At 46.9% G+C, this 14162-nt stretch overlaps 1 protein-coding gene across 1 annotated transcript in view; it reads left to right on the top strand.

The window, feature by feature from the left end:
- SLC5A7 (solute carrier family 5 member 7) overlaps positions 1 to 14162 on the top strand; it is a 79165-nt gene that overhangs the window by 22332 nt on the left and 42671 nt on the right. The gene's annotated exons all lie outside the window — the stretch shown is intronic.

Consider the following 14162-nt stretch of genomic DNA (forward strand, 5'->3'; position numbering starts at 1 on the left):
TTCTCTCGCTATGTCCCGCCCACTTTTGAGGTAACTTCCTATTTCCTCGAGGGCGGGACATAGCGAGAGAAGGCCCGACACCGGCAAAGCGATTTTCTTTTTTGACAGCACACTGCAGGGCAGACACGAGGCGCTGCCTGCATCGCTGCATGGATTTAAAAAAAAAACGCAGGATGGTGGCAGGAGAAGAGGGCTCTGTCGCTCTCCACGGAGGGGGGGGGGCTCAGATGGGAGAAGGAGGTGGGGGAGCTCAGAGGGGAGAAGGGAATTGGGGAGGGGTGAGGGGAGCTCAGAGGGGTCCGCAGAAGGGAGAAAGGAACTGGGGAGGGGTGGGGGAGCTCAGAGGGGTTCGCAGAGGGGAGAAGGGAACTGGGGCGGGGTGGAGGAGCTCAGAGGGGTTCACAGATGGTTGAAGGGAACTGGGGAGGGGTGGGGGAGCTCAGGGGTTCGCAGAAGGGAGAAGGGAATTGGGGAGGGGTGGGGGGAACTCAGAGGGGTTCGCAGAAGGGAGAAGGGAATTGGGGAGGGGTGGGGGGAACTCAGAGGGGTTCGCAGAAGGGAGAAGGGAATTGGGGTGGGGGGGTGGGGGGTGGGGGAGCTCAGAGGGGTCCGCAGAAGGGAAAAGGGAACTGGGGAGGGGTGGGAGAGCTCAGAGGGGTTCGCAGAGGGGAGAAGAGAACTGGGGAGGGGTGGGGGAGCTCAGAGGGGTCCGCAGAAGGGAGAAGGAAACTGGGGAGGGGTGGGGGAGCTCAGAGGGGTTCGCAGAGGGGAGAAGGGAACTGGGGAGGGGTGGGGGAGCTCAGAGGGGTTCACAGAGGGTTGAAGGGAACTGGGGAGGGGTGGGGGAGCTCAGGGGTTCGCAGAAGGGAGAAGGGAATTGGGGAGGGGTGGGGGGAACTCGGGTTCGCAGAAGGGAGAAGGGAACTAGGGAGGGGTGGGGGAGCTCAGAGGGGTTCGCAGAGGGGACAAGGGAGCTCAGAGGGGTTCTCAGAGGGGAGAAGGGAACTGGGGAGGGGTGGGGGAGCTCATAGGGGTGCTCAGAGGGGAGAAGGGGATTGGGGAGGGGTGGGGGTGCTCAGAGGGGAGAAGGGGTCTGAAGCTGGAACTGGGGTCCGACAAGGGGGCAGGAGGGAGAATGGGTCCATGCCTGGGGCAGGTGGGAGAATGGGTCTGGGGCTGAAAAGGGGGGTTGCAAAGCATGTGGTGGATGAAGGGGGCTGGAACTGGGGGCTGAAAAGGAGGGTATGTGGGATAAGGGGGCTAGTGCTAGAACTGTGGGCTGAAACGGGGCAGGGGCTGAAACTGTGGGCTTTAAAGGGGACAGGGAGAACTGGCTGGGGCTGAAGCTCAGGACTGGTGAGAGAAAAGGGCTGGGGTTGAAACTAGGGGCTGAAAAGGGAACAGGGAGAAGTGGCTGGGGGCTGAAGCTCAGGACTGATGGGAGAAAAGGGCTGGGGACTGGTGGGATAGTGGGGCTGAAAAGGGGGGCCGGTGGGAGATGTGGACTGGGGCTGGAACTAGGGGCAGGTGGAACTGGGGGCTGAAAAGGGGGGGCAGAGAGAGAGGGGACAACAGACCCTGGAAGGAAGTGGGGAGCATGAGGGAGGGCAGACCCTGGATGGATGGGAGAGGGAGGGCATACGGATTGAAGGGGCAGAGAGAAAGGTCAGATGGTGGGTGGAAGGGGGAGAGAGAAAGAAGACAGACTGGGGCAAATGGTAGATGGAAGGGAGAGAGGGCAGACAGTGGATGGAAGGGGCAGAGAGAGAGAGGGCAGACAGTGGATGGAAGGGACATTAGAGAGGGCAGACACTGGATGGCAGAGAGAGAGCAAAGACAGATCCTGGATGGAAGGAAGACAGTGAAAAGAAGATGAAAGCAGAAACCAGAGACAACAAACTGTAAATATATATTTTTATTATTTTGCTTTAGGATATAGTATTGTAGCTGTGTTGTTTATAAATAGAACATGTAAATAAGGTAATCTTTTTATTGGACTAATTTTAATACATTTTGACTTAACTTTCAGAGAACAAAACCCCCTTCCTCAGGTCAGGATAAGATACTGTAACAGCACTATACTGTACTGACCTGAGGAAGGAGATTTTGGCCTCTGGAAGCTAAATGTATTAGTCCAGTAAAATGGTATTATTTTATTTTCTGTATTTGTTTTATTTCTATTTGTTAATTTGTAAAGTGGTGATTGGTATTTGTTAGTTTTTTCAAATTTACATCTGCTGTCTTTATATTTTGCACAGTACTAGAGGACATTTTCTGTTCCTGTGGTGTTGCATTGTATACAGAGTCTGGCATCGGGGGTTCAGTTTAATTTTTGTCTAAATAGAAAGTTTATGATTACTTATTCTATAGTGGATTAGGGTGTATCTGTGTTTGTGAAAAAGACATGGCTTTCAGTTGGCATTGACTGTGCAGGATCTACGATCTGTACTGTTCTGTCTGGTTTCGTTTTACAATAGGTGAATTGATGTTCTAGTGCTCACTGTAGTGTTTAAGATGCTTTCCTTTTCCTTGTGTGACTCGTAGAAATGACTGCTTATGATATGGTAGAATTGCTCTATAGGTCCTGAGTGTTTTGTATTCTCGGTATGCCTAGTACTGGATTTGGGGGGGGGGGGGTGTTAAAAAATGACCAGCCCCGGGTGTCAACTACCCTAGGTACGCCACTGGCGCACAGCCATTTACTGCCTCTATTGGGGAAATGTCCTTTTACCTGCTGTAGTTAAAGGTGACCTAGGTGCATGATGATCCCACACGCTGACGTCACCATAGGCCACCTTTTACCACCACTTAGTAAAAGTGCCCCTTAATCTTCTATATATATAATTCTCACCTCCAACATTCTGTCCTGCCTGGGATCATGGCTCCTGTGGTCTGCTAGGCACCATCATGACGTGTGCCCCTCCCACCGAGTTCCAGACTCCGCCCTCCCTCCTATTTCAACACCCCCCCCCTCCACATTACGGACCCCTGGACCTCCCTGCCGTGACCCCCTCGACCCCCCTTCCAGACGAAAACACTTCCCTAACGCCGCCGTCGCGTAACTGTGCTGACGGGGGACCCCAACCCCCGACAGCCAAAGTTCTCTTCTCGGCTGTGCCGGGGCATTGCTTCATGAATGATAAGCTGTTCAAGTTTCTGTGCGTGCGTCTGACATCAGACGCACGCACAGAAACTTCAACAGATGATCATTCAGCAAGCAACACGCCGGCACAGACGAAAACAGAACATCGGCTGTCGGGTGCTGGGGTCTCCCATCAGCACAGATACGCAATGGCGGCAGGGGAGTGTTTTCATCGGGAAGGGGGGTCAAGGGGGTCACGGCAGGGGGGTCCAGTTGTCCTTAACGTGGAGGGGGGTGTTGAAATTGGAGGGAGGGGGGAGTCTGGAACTCGGTGGGAGGGGCGTGAGGGGGCCTTGAAATGGGTGGGTGAGAGGCTGGGAGGCCTGTGTGGGTGGGTGGAAGGGAGGGAGGGGGGCCTTGAACTGGGAGGGAGGCCTTGAACTGGGAGGGAGGGAGACCTTCAACTGGGAGGGAGGGAGGCAGGCCTTGAACTGGGAGGGAGGGAAGCCTTGAACTGGGAAGGAGGAGGGAGGCAGGCCAGCCTTGAACTGGGAGGGAGGGAAGCCTTGAACTGGGTGGGAGGGAGGAAGGGAGGGAGGCATTGAACTGGGAGGGAGGGTGGCTTTGAACTGTGAGGGAGGGTGGGAGGGGGGTCTGGAACTCGGAGGGGACAGAGCGAGACAGCGAGGGAGGTTGGGGGATTGCCTTGCTAGCGCTCGTTTCATTTCATAATGAAACGGGCCTTTTTTACTAGTTGCTAAATAATTGTTCACACTGACACTTATTCCTCTTCTCCTTGATAAAATATGGTCTCGTTTGACTCCAATGGAACCTCAGGAAGCCACCCAGTCCCCTCTTTCTCCTGTAAGGTACTCCAATGTTCACTTCTTCACTCAGAGCGCCTGGTCAAGGTACCTAAATAAGTCTGTGCCTGGACACTTTTTTCAAAAGATTCAAAGATAGTTTACCCAGTATTCTAAATTGTTCCTCAAGGAAAAGCACAAGAAAAATCACTAAACACTCACAAAATTTCCCTCCTAGTTTTAAGGGGTCCCACCAACTCCTCAGGAAAACTACGCAGTTTGAAATCTTTGGAATGCACCCATGTTGAGATCCACAGACAGACTACTTACTTGTCAACAATATTCTTGAAACACCTAGCTATATTTCTTAGGGGTTGAACTGCCCTGTTCTCCCCTGTTGGGCCTGACTAGTCTGGGATACCTCCCTCTGTTGTAGGGGCAAAGCCAGGACTGATTCTTTTTTTTTTTGGGGGGGGGGGGTCAAGGTCAACAGGGATGGCTAATAGGCAGCGTGGATGTTGATATCACCTCTAGTTTTCCTATCATTGCCCTGTGTTACTGTTGCTCACTGAGTGAGCATGACTCAAAAATGAGGGCACCACTATCCTGGCTTTTGACTAACCAATATTACACAGTAAAAAAAGAAGGGATCTGTTCATAGAGAAGGAGATCTGTTATTGGTGTTCCACAAGGTTCCCCTCTCTTTCCCCCCCCCCCCCCCCCCATCACTTTTTAATGTGCTGATGCAGTCCATTGGAGAGTCTCTTGACCAGATTGGGGTTAAACATTATATATACACAGATGACATTACTGTCATATTTCCTGCATCTCAGTTGTGGTCTGTAACTGTAAAACCCAAAATTGTGTTAGTACTATAGAAAACTGGATTTTAATTTATCGTCTCAAACTTACTAAGAATAAAACTAAGGGTTCCTTTTGCAAAGTGGCGCTACTGATTAGCAGCTCACTCAATGCAAAGTAGCTCATTTAGGGGCCTTTTTACAAAGGCATTTAAGAGCCTACTCACGTCCACTGTGCGCCAAATCAGCATTACCGCCCGGCTACCGTGTGCCCCGGGTGGTAATTCTGAATTTGGCATGCACCAAAAACACACAGTAGAAAATATTTTCTATTTTCTACCGTGTGGTGCTTACCCAGCAGTAAACGGCAGTGGCCACGCGCTGCATGCCTACCACTCAGGTAGCATGTGAGACCTTACCATTAAGTCAATGGGTAGTGGTAAGGTCTCAGGCCAAAAATGGACACGCACTGTTTTTTATTCAGCTGCACATCCATTTTCTGGCCCCTTGAAAAAAGGCCCTTTTTCCAGGATGCGGCAAAAACTGGCCCAGCGCATGTCCAAAAGATGCACTCACACTGCAGCAGGCCACATTTTGCCACGGCTTAGTAAAAAGGCCCCTCAATTCCCATGGGCTTCTTCACATTTAACATATGCTAATCGGTAGTGCCACTTTGTAAAAGGAGCCCTAAGTTTTTATGGCTTGGGTCTAGTGAGTTCCAGGTATGCACAACTCTCTCCCATCTCTGGCCGTCTTCAAACCTAGGCTAAAAGCCCGCCTTTTTGAGGCTGCTTCTAACTCCTAAGCCCTATTCACTTGTTCAGTACCCATGTCTGTTTTATCATTCCCACCTTAAGGAATCCCCTTATCCCTTATTTGTCCTATTTGTCTGTCTTGATTAGATTGTATGCTCTGTTGAGCAGCTATTGTCTCTTCATGTTCAAGTGTACAGCACTGCGTCCGACTAGTAGTCCTATAGAAATGATAAGTAGTAGCAACTAGGTATTGAAAAGTGGCATTGTAAACACTCGTTGAGCGATAAGGCTTCGGATTAGGGAAAAAAACAGTATAAACATTTCTAGCGGATTTACGAGTTTCCTTGTTCGAGAAAACTAAAATACAATTTAGTTAAAATGGAGCTAATCCCAAGCATGGGTCTAGATTAAATTGTAATTGGTTTAGATTTAAGCAAACATCTGAGAATTCAGAGTGGCATAGAGGGACATTTTTGATATGATGTTTAATACGGTTTTGGACATTTGACTCTGGGCAAGTCACTTAACCCTCCATTACCCCAGGTACAAAATAAGTACCTGTATATAATATGTAAACCACTTTGAATGTAGTTGCAAAAACCACAGAAAGGTGGTATATCAAGTCCCTTTCCCTTTCATGAAATTTCTTCCAATCTCTCCTTACATGTGTGTGTGTATATGTATATGTATTTATATATACATATGTGTATTTGTACATACATGTGCGTGTATAGATTTGTACTGGTTCTTTGTGTATCTGTGACTAGGGGAGTGGAGGGGCAATTTGAAATGAGCAGCTCTCTAACCACTATGTTTAAATGTACCAATATTTCTATGCTGGAGCTGCCTCTCCCATAGAAATACATTGGGACAGTTGGGGGAGACGATCTGGCTTATTTTCAAACTGGTGTCTTTCCGCTAGTATTTTCCTTATGCTAAATTTGGTCCTGTTCCATTAAGTTTTTAGAGTTATTTTGCCCCCAGACAGATTAAATTGGATGTGAACCAGTCTGTAGTCTACATGGGTATAAATCTGACACCAATTACCAAATTCCTCCTCCAACCCTAGTTTGGATGGGTTTCATATTTAATCCAAAGAAATATACCTAGCTTTCTTATCTATGCCAAATGTTTTCAGCAATAAAAATCACTTTATTAGTAAACAATCTTAGGGCCCCGTTTACTAAGCCTTGTTATAGGCACATTAGCATTTTTAACGTGCATTAACCATGTACTTGTGTTAACCATATACATGCCTACAATATCCCTATAGGTGCCAACGCAATTAGCACATGTGCTAATTTTAGGTGCATTAAAAATCCTAATGTGCCTTAGTAAAAAGGGTATCTGTAATTAGAAAGAAAAATAAAAACATCCATTTCTTATGTTATTCATTCAAAAGCCACTTGAATTGATTCAAGTGATTACACCATTAGTAGTCTTGTTTACTGCCCCCTGCTGATGATGCTGACATTATACACATGCTACCTCACTGTCATACAATCTTAATTTTTATATAATTTTTGAGTCTGTTTCCAGCTGTGGCCTGATTAGCTGCAAAACAATAGGAAGCTTGTTTACCATATGTTCTCCTTTTAAAACTTGAGAGTAAACTGCCGCTCCTGCTGGGTAACAGTACCTGGAACAAAACAACTTGAAGGAATTTCACAGTTTAATTTCTTACTGATTTATTTATTTATTTACTTACTTACTTACTTACTTACTTACTTACTTTTACTGGACTGTTTCAAGGCTGTGATATCATTTGTTTAACCAGTGAAAGCTTGCCTAGAGCAGTGTTGTTCAAGTAGAGCAGCTCCCAGACAGTCTAGTTTTAGGATATCAACAGCACCTATATTTGCATGCCTCTGGTCAAAGAACATGTCTAATTTGAATAGCATGGCTATCCTGAACACCAGGCTTGTTTAAATTAGAAGATTTTAAATTAGAACTTTGATGTAGATTTCTTCCATACTGCATGAACTCCACTGCATTTATTTCCATTGCATGCATAACTGCCAATAGTGTCAATTAGTGCCAATTACCACCAATTGTAGCCAATCGTTGGTTGTTAAAGCCAATTAGCATCTAATTAATCTTTGAAGTTATGCATGCAACTGCCCTTATTCTATAACTTGTGCATGTAACTTTGCATGCTATTCTTTAAACTGGGCACGTGACTTTATACAATTAGGGGGAAGAAGGCCAGTCCTATAATAGGCGCTCAGTTAAATAGGCATGTGCCTAAATAGCAATATCAAAAAGTATGCATATATTGTGTAATCCCCCATTAAAAGGGGATTACTAAGTGTCAGAATGTAGAACTCTCCAGAGTTTCTGAGTGGAGGATTCTGGAGTCCTGGGTGGTAAAGGATCCAGCCCAAGGGAGTGGGTTCCTGGGTAAGTTGCAGATGAAAATGTGTCTGGTTATTGAGTGACAGTGTGGGAGGAGTTAGCATTTAATAAATAATGCTGCATTCACTGCCGCCGCTGCGACTTGAGGTAAAATAAAAGATTTAAACCCCGCAGAGCAGCAGAAATGAAAAGGAGGATGTTAGGGGAGAAGAGGGCGGGCAGGTGGGGCTGGAGTTGGAACTGGAACTCGAGGGCTGAAAAGGGGGTCAGGTGGGGGCTGGGGTGAGTCAATGGACATGGATAGGAGGGCAGGATAGGGGTCAAAGGAGAATCACTGGACATGGATGGGAGGGGAGGGCAGGGGAGAGAGAAGAAATTGCTGGATATGACGGATGAGGGGGGCAGAGGAGAGTCGCTGGACATGAATGGGAGGGAAGAGGAGAATCGCTGGGCATGGAGGGAAGCGCAAGGGAGAGAGGAGAATTGCTGGGCATGAACGGATGAAGGGGGCAGGGGAGAGAGTAGAGCTGCTGGACATGGATGGATGGATGGAGAGGAGGGCAGGGGACAGAGGAGAGTTGCTGGACATGGATGGAGGGAAGGGCAAGAGAAATTCTGGACATGGATGGAGGGGAGGGAAGACAGAGGAGGAGATGCACATAGAGGGGAGGGGAGAGAGAATAAATGCTGGACTTGGATGGAGTGGAAGACAGGGAAGAGAGGAGAAATGTTGGACAGGGATGGAGGGAAGGAAATACAGAGGAAGCAGATGCACATGGATGGAGGGGAGGGGTGAGAGGAGTAATGCTGGGCATGGATGGAGGAGAGGGAATAGAGAGAAGATGCATATGAATGGAGGGGAGGGAAGAGAGAGGAAGGAGATGATGGAGATGAGGGGAAAGGAAGAGAGGATAAAAACTGCACATGGATGGAGAAAATAAGCAGAAGTTGGATCCACTCTATACCTCCTCCAGTCAAGTCTGCAGAGGACCCAGCTTTTACTTATGGATGTAGTAATATGCAAACTATCCCTTAAATCAAGTGTGGTACCGGAAGACTGGAGGGTAGCCAATGTTACGCCGATTTTTAAAAAAGGTTCCAGAGGAGATCCGGGAAATTATAGACTGGTGAGTCTGATGTCAGTACCGGGCAAAATGGTAGAGGCTATTATTAAGAATAAAATTACAGAGCACATACAAAAACGTGGGCTGATGAGACAAAGTCAGCACGGATTTAGTGAAGGGAAGTCTTGTCTCACCAATCTACTGCATTTTTTGAGGGGGTGAACAAACATGTGGACAATGGGGAGCCAGTGGATTTTGTGTATCTGGATTTTCAAAAGGCGTTTGACAAAGTGCCTCATGAAAGACTCCAGAGGAAACCGGAGAGTCATGGGATCGGAGGTAGGGTATTACTATGGATTAAGAACTGGTTGAAAGATAGGAAGCAGAGCGTAGGACTGAATGGTCAGTATTCTCAGTGGAGAAGGGTAGTTAGTGGGGTCCCACAGGGGTCTGTGCTGGGACCACTGTTTTTTAACATATTTATAAATGACCTAGAGATGGGAGTAACTAGTGAGGTAATTAAATTACTACTACTACTATTTACTACTATTTAGCATTTCTATAGGGTCGTCAAGTCGCAGGAGGAGTGTGAAAGATTACAGGAGGACCTCGCGAGACTGGGAGATTGGGCGTGCAAGTGGCAGATGAATTTCAATGTTGACAAGTGCAAAGTGATGCATGTGGGTAAAAGGAATCCGCATTACAGCTATGTCATGCAAGGTTCCGCGTTAGGAGTCACGGACCTAGAAAGAGATCTGGGAGTCATCGTTGATAAGACGTTAAAAACTTCTGCTGAGTGTACTGCGGCGGCTAAAAAAGCACACAGAATGTTGAGTATTATTAGCAGTGCTTTTTTTGTAGAAAAAAAGGTGCCGGTACTCATTGTGGGCGGGGTTACCACATATGGCTCCACCCCTATGATAGCCACACCCACATTAGCCACACCCCTTATATCAGCCATGGCGCATATAAACAGACATCATTGAAAATATAATAGTATAGGAGAAAAACAATAACTTGTGATTGTTTTTCATTATAAATAATTTCTGTAAGATATTACAGCTCCAGTATACCCAGTGCAAAATAAGACAGCAGAGTAAATTCTTAAATTGGACAAATTCCAAACACTAAAATGAAAATAAATTGATTTTTTTCTACCTTTGTTGTCTGGTGACTGTTTTCTTTCCATACTGGTCCAAGTTTCTGATTCTGCTGCTCTCTATCTGTTCTCTTAACTCCGTTTCCAGAGCTTCCTTTCCATTCATTTCTTTACTTTCCTCCTTTCTTCTTCCATGTCCAGCATTTTTCCTCTCTCCCCGGCAACCCCTCCATCCATCCATGCCCAGCAATTCTCCTCTATCTCTGCTCTCCTCTCCATCCATTTCCAGTGATTCTCCTCTCTCCCCGCCCTCCCCTCCTATCCAAGTTCAGCAATTCTCTCTTCCCCGCCTTCCCCTCTCATCCATGTCCAGCAATTCTCCATTCTCCTCTCTCCCCTGCCCAGCAAATCTCCATTCTCCTCTCTCCCCTGCCCTCCCCTGCCATCCCATCCAATCCATGTCCAGAATGATTCTCCTCCCTCCCCTCCATGTCCAGCGATTCTCTTTTCCCCCTATCCCTCCCCTCCCATGTCCAGTGACTCGCCCCAGCCTCCACCTGCCCCCGAGATCATTCAAACCCCAGCCCCATTTGCCCAGCCCCACTTGCCCACACACACACACCTCCAGCCCTACTTGCCCACACACCCCAGCCCCACTTGCCCACACACACACCTCCACTTGCCCACACACACACCCACAGCCCTACTTGCCCACACACACACACACACACACACACATACACACACACACACACACCCAGCCCCACTTGCCCACACACCCAGCCTCACTTGCCCACACACCCCAGCCCTACTTGCCCACACACACACACACACACACACACCAGCCCTACTTGCCCACACACACACACACACACACACACACACACACCCCAGCCCCACTTGCTCACATACACACACACACCCCAGCCTCACTTGCCCACACACCCCCCCAGCCCTACTTGCCCACACACCCCCCCCCCCCCAGCCCTACTTGTCCACACATACACACACCCCCCAGCCCCACTTGCCCACCCTCCCCTGCCCCTGGCTGTGTTCCCTGCCTTGTAAAACTTTTATTTTTTACAGAAGTTGCGATCCGGCAGACTGAAGACTGAAAGCAAACAGCAGGCAGGCTCACCTCCTGTTGCATCGCGTCGCTGCTTTGTTTCCCAGTCCCTGCCTGCATTCTCAGCGCGTCCCGCCCTCCTCTGATGTCATTTCCTTGAGGGCGGGACGCGCTGAGATTGAATGCAGGCAGGGAGGGAAACGAAGCAGCGACGCGATGCAACAGGAGGTGAGCCTGCCTGCTGTTTGCTTTCAGTCTTCAGTCTGCCGGTTCGCGACTTCTGTAAAAAATAAAAGTTTTACAAGGCAGGGAACACAGTCAGGGGCAGGGGAGGGTGGGCAAGTGGGGCGGGGGGGGTGTCTTCAGTCTGCCGGTTCGCGACTTCGGTAGTTTTACAAGGCAGGGATCACGGCCGATGGAAACAGGGAGCGGGCAGGTGAACCCCCGGACCCAGAAAAAAGGTGCCGGTACGCTGTACCGGCGCGTACCGGCACAAAAAAAGCACTGATTATTAGGAAAGGGATGGAAAACAAACACGAGGATGTTATAATGCCGTTGTATTGCTCCATGGTATGACCACACCTAGAATATTGTGTCCAATTCTGGTCGCCGCATCTCAAAAAAGAAATAAAGGAATTAGAGAAGGTGCAGAGAAGGGCGACAAAAATGATAAAGGGAATGGAACGACTTCCCTATGAAGAAAGGCTGAGAAGGTTAGGGCTCTTCAGCTTGGAGAAAAGGCAGCTGAGGGGTGATATGATAGAAGTCTACAAGATAATGAGCGGAATAGAGCGGATAGATGTGAAGCGTTTGTTTACACTTTCAAACAACAACAAAACCAGGGGTCACAAGATGAAGCTAGAATATGGTAGATTTAAAACAAATAAGAGAAAGTTTTTCTTTACTCAGCGTGTAGTCAGACTCTGGAACTCGTTGCTGGAAAATGTAGTGACAGCAGCTGGCCTTACGGAATTTAAAGGGGGTTTGGACAGATTCCTGAGGGAAAAGTCCATTGAACATGATTAAGAATTAAGTTTTGTTTGTTTGTTTGTTTGTTTTTGGGGGGGAGGGGTTGCCGGGTTCTTGAAGCCTGGATTGGCCACTGTCGGAGACAGGATGCTGGGCTTGATGGATCTTTGGTCTTTTCCCGATATGGCAGTGCTTATGTACTGATGTACTTATTCAGCACCGAACAGGCAAGGTTAACTACTTAAAAAGGACCAGTCCTATCTTTAACCTGGGTTTAATGCTGGCAGTGGTCAGCAATATACTGATCGCAACCAGCTGAATATCAGGTCCCTAATTTATAAAACCAACTAGCTTTCAGATCAAAGGTATTTTTCTGGATAAAGGAAAATAGACCCGAGCCATGATTTTTTTTTTCTTAAACAGGAGATTTTAAATAAATGAATCTTTGGGTATAAGATGCTGTGTTGCTAACCCGTGTAACACATTAACACAGCTCAAAACCCTGAGATTCATTACATTTTTAGTTGTTTGAATGAATATCAAATACAAATGCAGTCCCTTCAGTCTATCATATCTCCTAGGACATAAATGCAATTACCACTTTGTAAGATTCATGGTTGAGCTGAGTAAATAAATGAAACTCACCATAATTAGAAGACTATAATTAACCACCAATGTTCAATACATTGTCTCTAAAAATACATTATGGGGCTTACTTTCAAAACAATAAAAACATTTTTTAAAAACCATCATAAGGTGGTAGTTGAACGTTTATCTCTCAAAAACGTCCAAGTTGTGATTTTCAACACTCTGATTCTAGACATTTTTCTCCACAGTTCGTCCACATTACAAGGTTGGGGGGGGGGGGGTGTTCGCAGCTTGTTTTTTGTGTGGGACATGGGCAGCACCAAAAGAAAGATATTCTTCTACAATAAAGAAACAAAATGAAAATGCCTAGGGCCAAGCTTAAGATGTTTTGGCTAGATCTGTTTCATTCACGAATAAGTGGCAAAAAGGTGCCCTAAATGACCACTGGAGGGATAAAGGCATAACCCTCCACCATTTAGACCCCCAGTGGTCACAGACCCCCCCCCCCCCTTCCCACCCCCCTAAGATATGACAGTGATGGTACATACCAGGCTCTATTAGAGCTTCAGATATGATGGCCATTTTTGTTAGAACAGCAGGCAGGTCCCAGGAGTAACCTAGTAGTCAGTGCAGTAGACAGTAGAGAAGGGGACTCATACCCATATTCCACTCTAACTGGTACACTTGTGGTGGAATGTGTAAGCCCTCCAAAAACCACTAAATATCTACTGTACCTACATATAGGTGTCTCCTGCAAACTTGAGGGCTATTGTAGTGGTGTACAGTGAGGTGCAGTAGGTTTTTCTCTGTTCCTAGAGGACTCACCATACAATATAAAGGGGTTATGATGTGATGTGTACCTGGAACCTTTTATGTGAAGTCCCTAGATTCCCAGGACTGCTCCACTGCTCTGCTGGGATATCTGTGTGGCCCCTCAGACAGCCCAATGACTGTTTTTTAGGCATTTTCTCTTGGACATTTTTGTTTTTCCAAAATGTTCCCAAAAAGAAAAACGCACCGAGCACAAAGGGGGGAATTCTATATAGGTTGCCTAAAAAATCGACGCTGAAAAAAGTACTATTCTCTAAGCCGTGCTTAAAGTTAGGTGCTGGGGTCGTGCGTAAGTTTAGGCATGGCCAAATGACTGCACCTAAATTTAAAAGCAGTGCCCCAATTGCACGCATAATGTAAAACCACTCCCGTGCTCCATCCCATTTCCACTCCTCCTTTTTTCAACCATGCTTAAAATTAATTTACACATGTACATAATAATTAAGTTTATTTTGTGCCAATAATGGCTTGTTAAAAAGCCAATTATGCCACTAATTGGCGCACTATTCAATTAAATTCTGTGTGCAAATTGGGAGCATGCCCAAATTTGGGCATGGAAATTTTGGCATCTTGTATTGAATCAGGTGGAAAACGTCTAGAAAAAGGTGATTCTGAGCCAAAAAGATAGATGTTTTTCAGGTTCAAAAATGGCTATGTTCGCCACTCGATTTTTGGACGTGTTTAGCAAATTGTCCAAAACCTAGCTTTGACATTTTATTGAAAATGCCCCTCTGTATATTTGTATGACAG

The sequence above is a fragment of the Microcaecilia unicolor genome, chromosome 4, assembly GCF_901765095.1.
Source record: "Microcaecilia unicolor chromosome 4, aMicUni1.1, whole genome shotgun sequence".
Taxonomy (NCBI): Eukaryota; Metazoa; Chordata; class Amphibia; order Gymnophiona; family Siphonopidae; genus Microcaecilia; species Microcaecilia unicolor.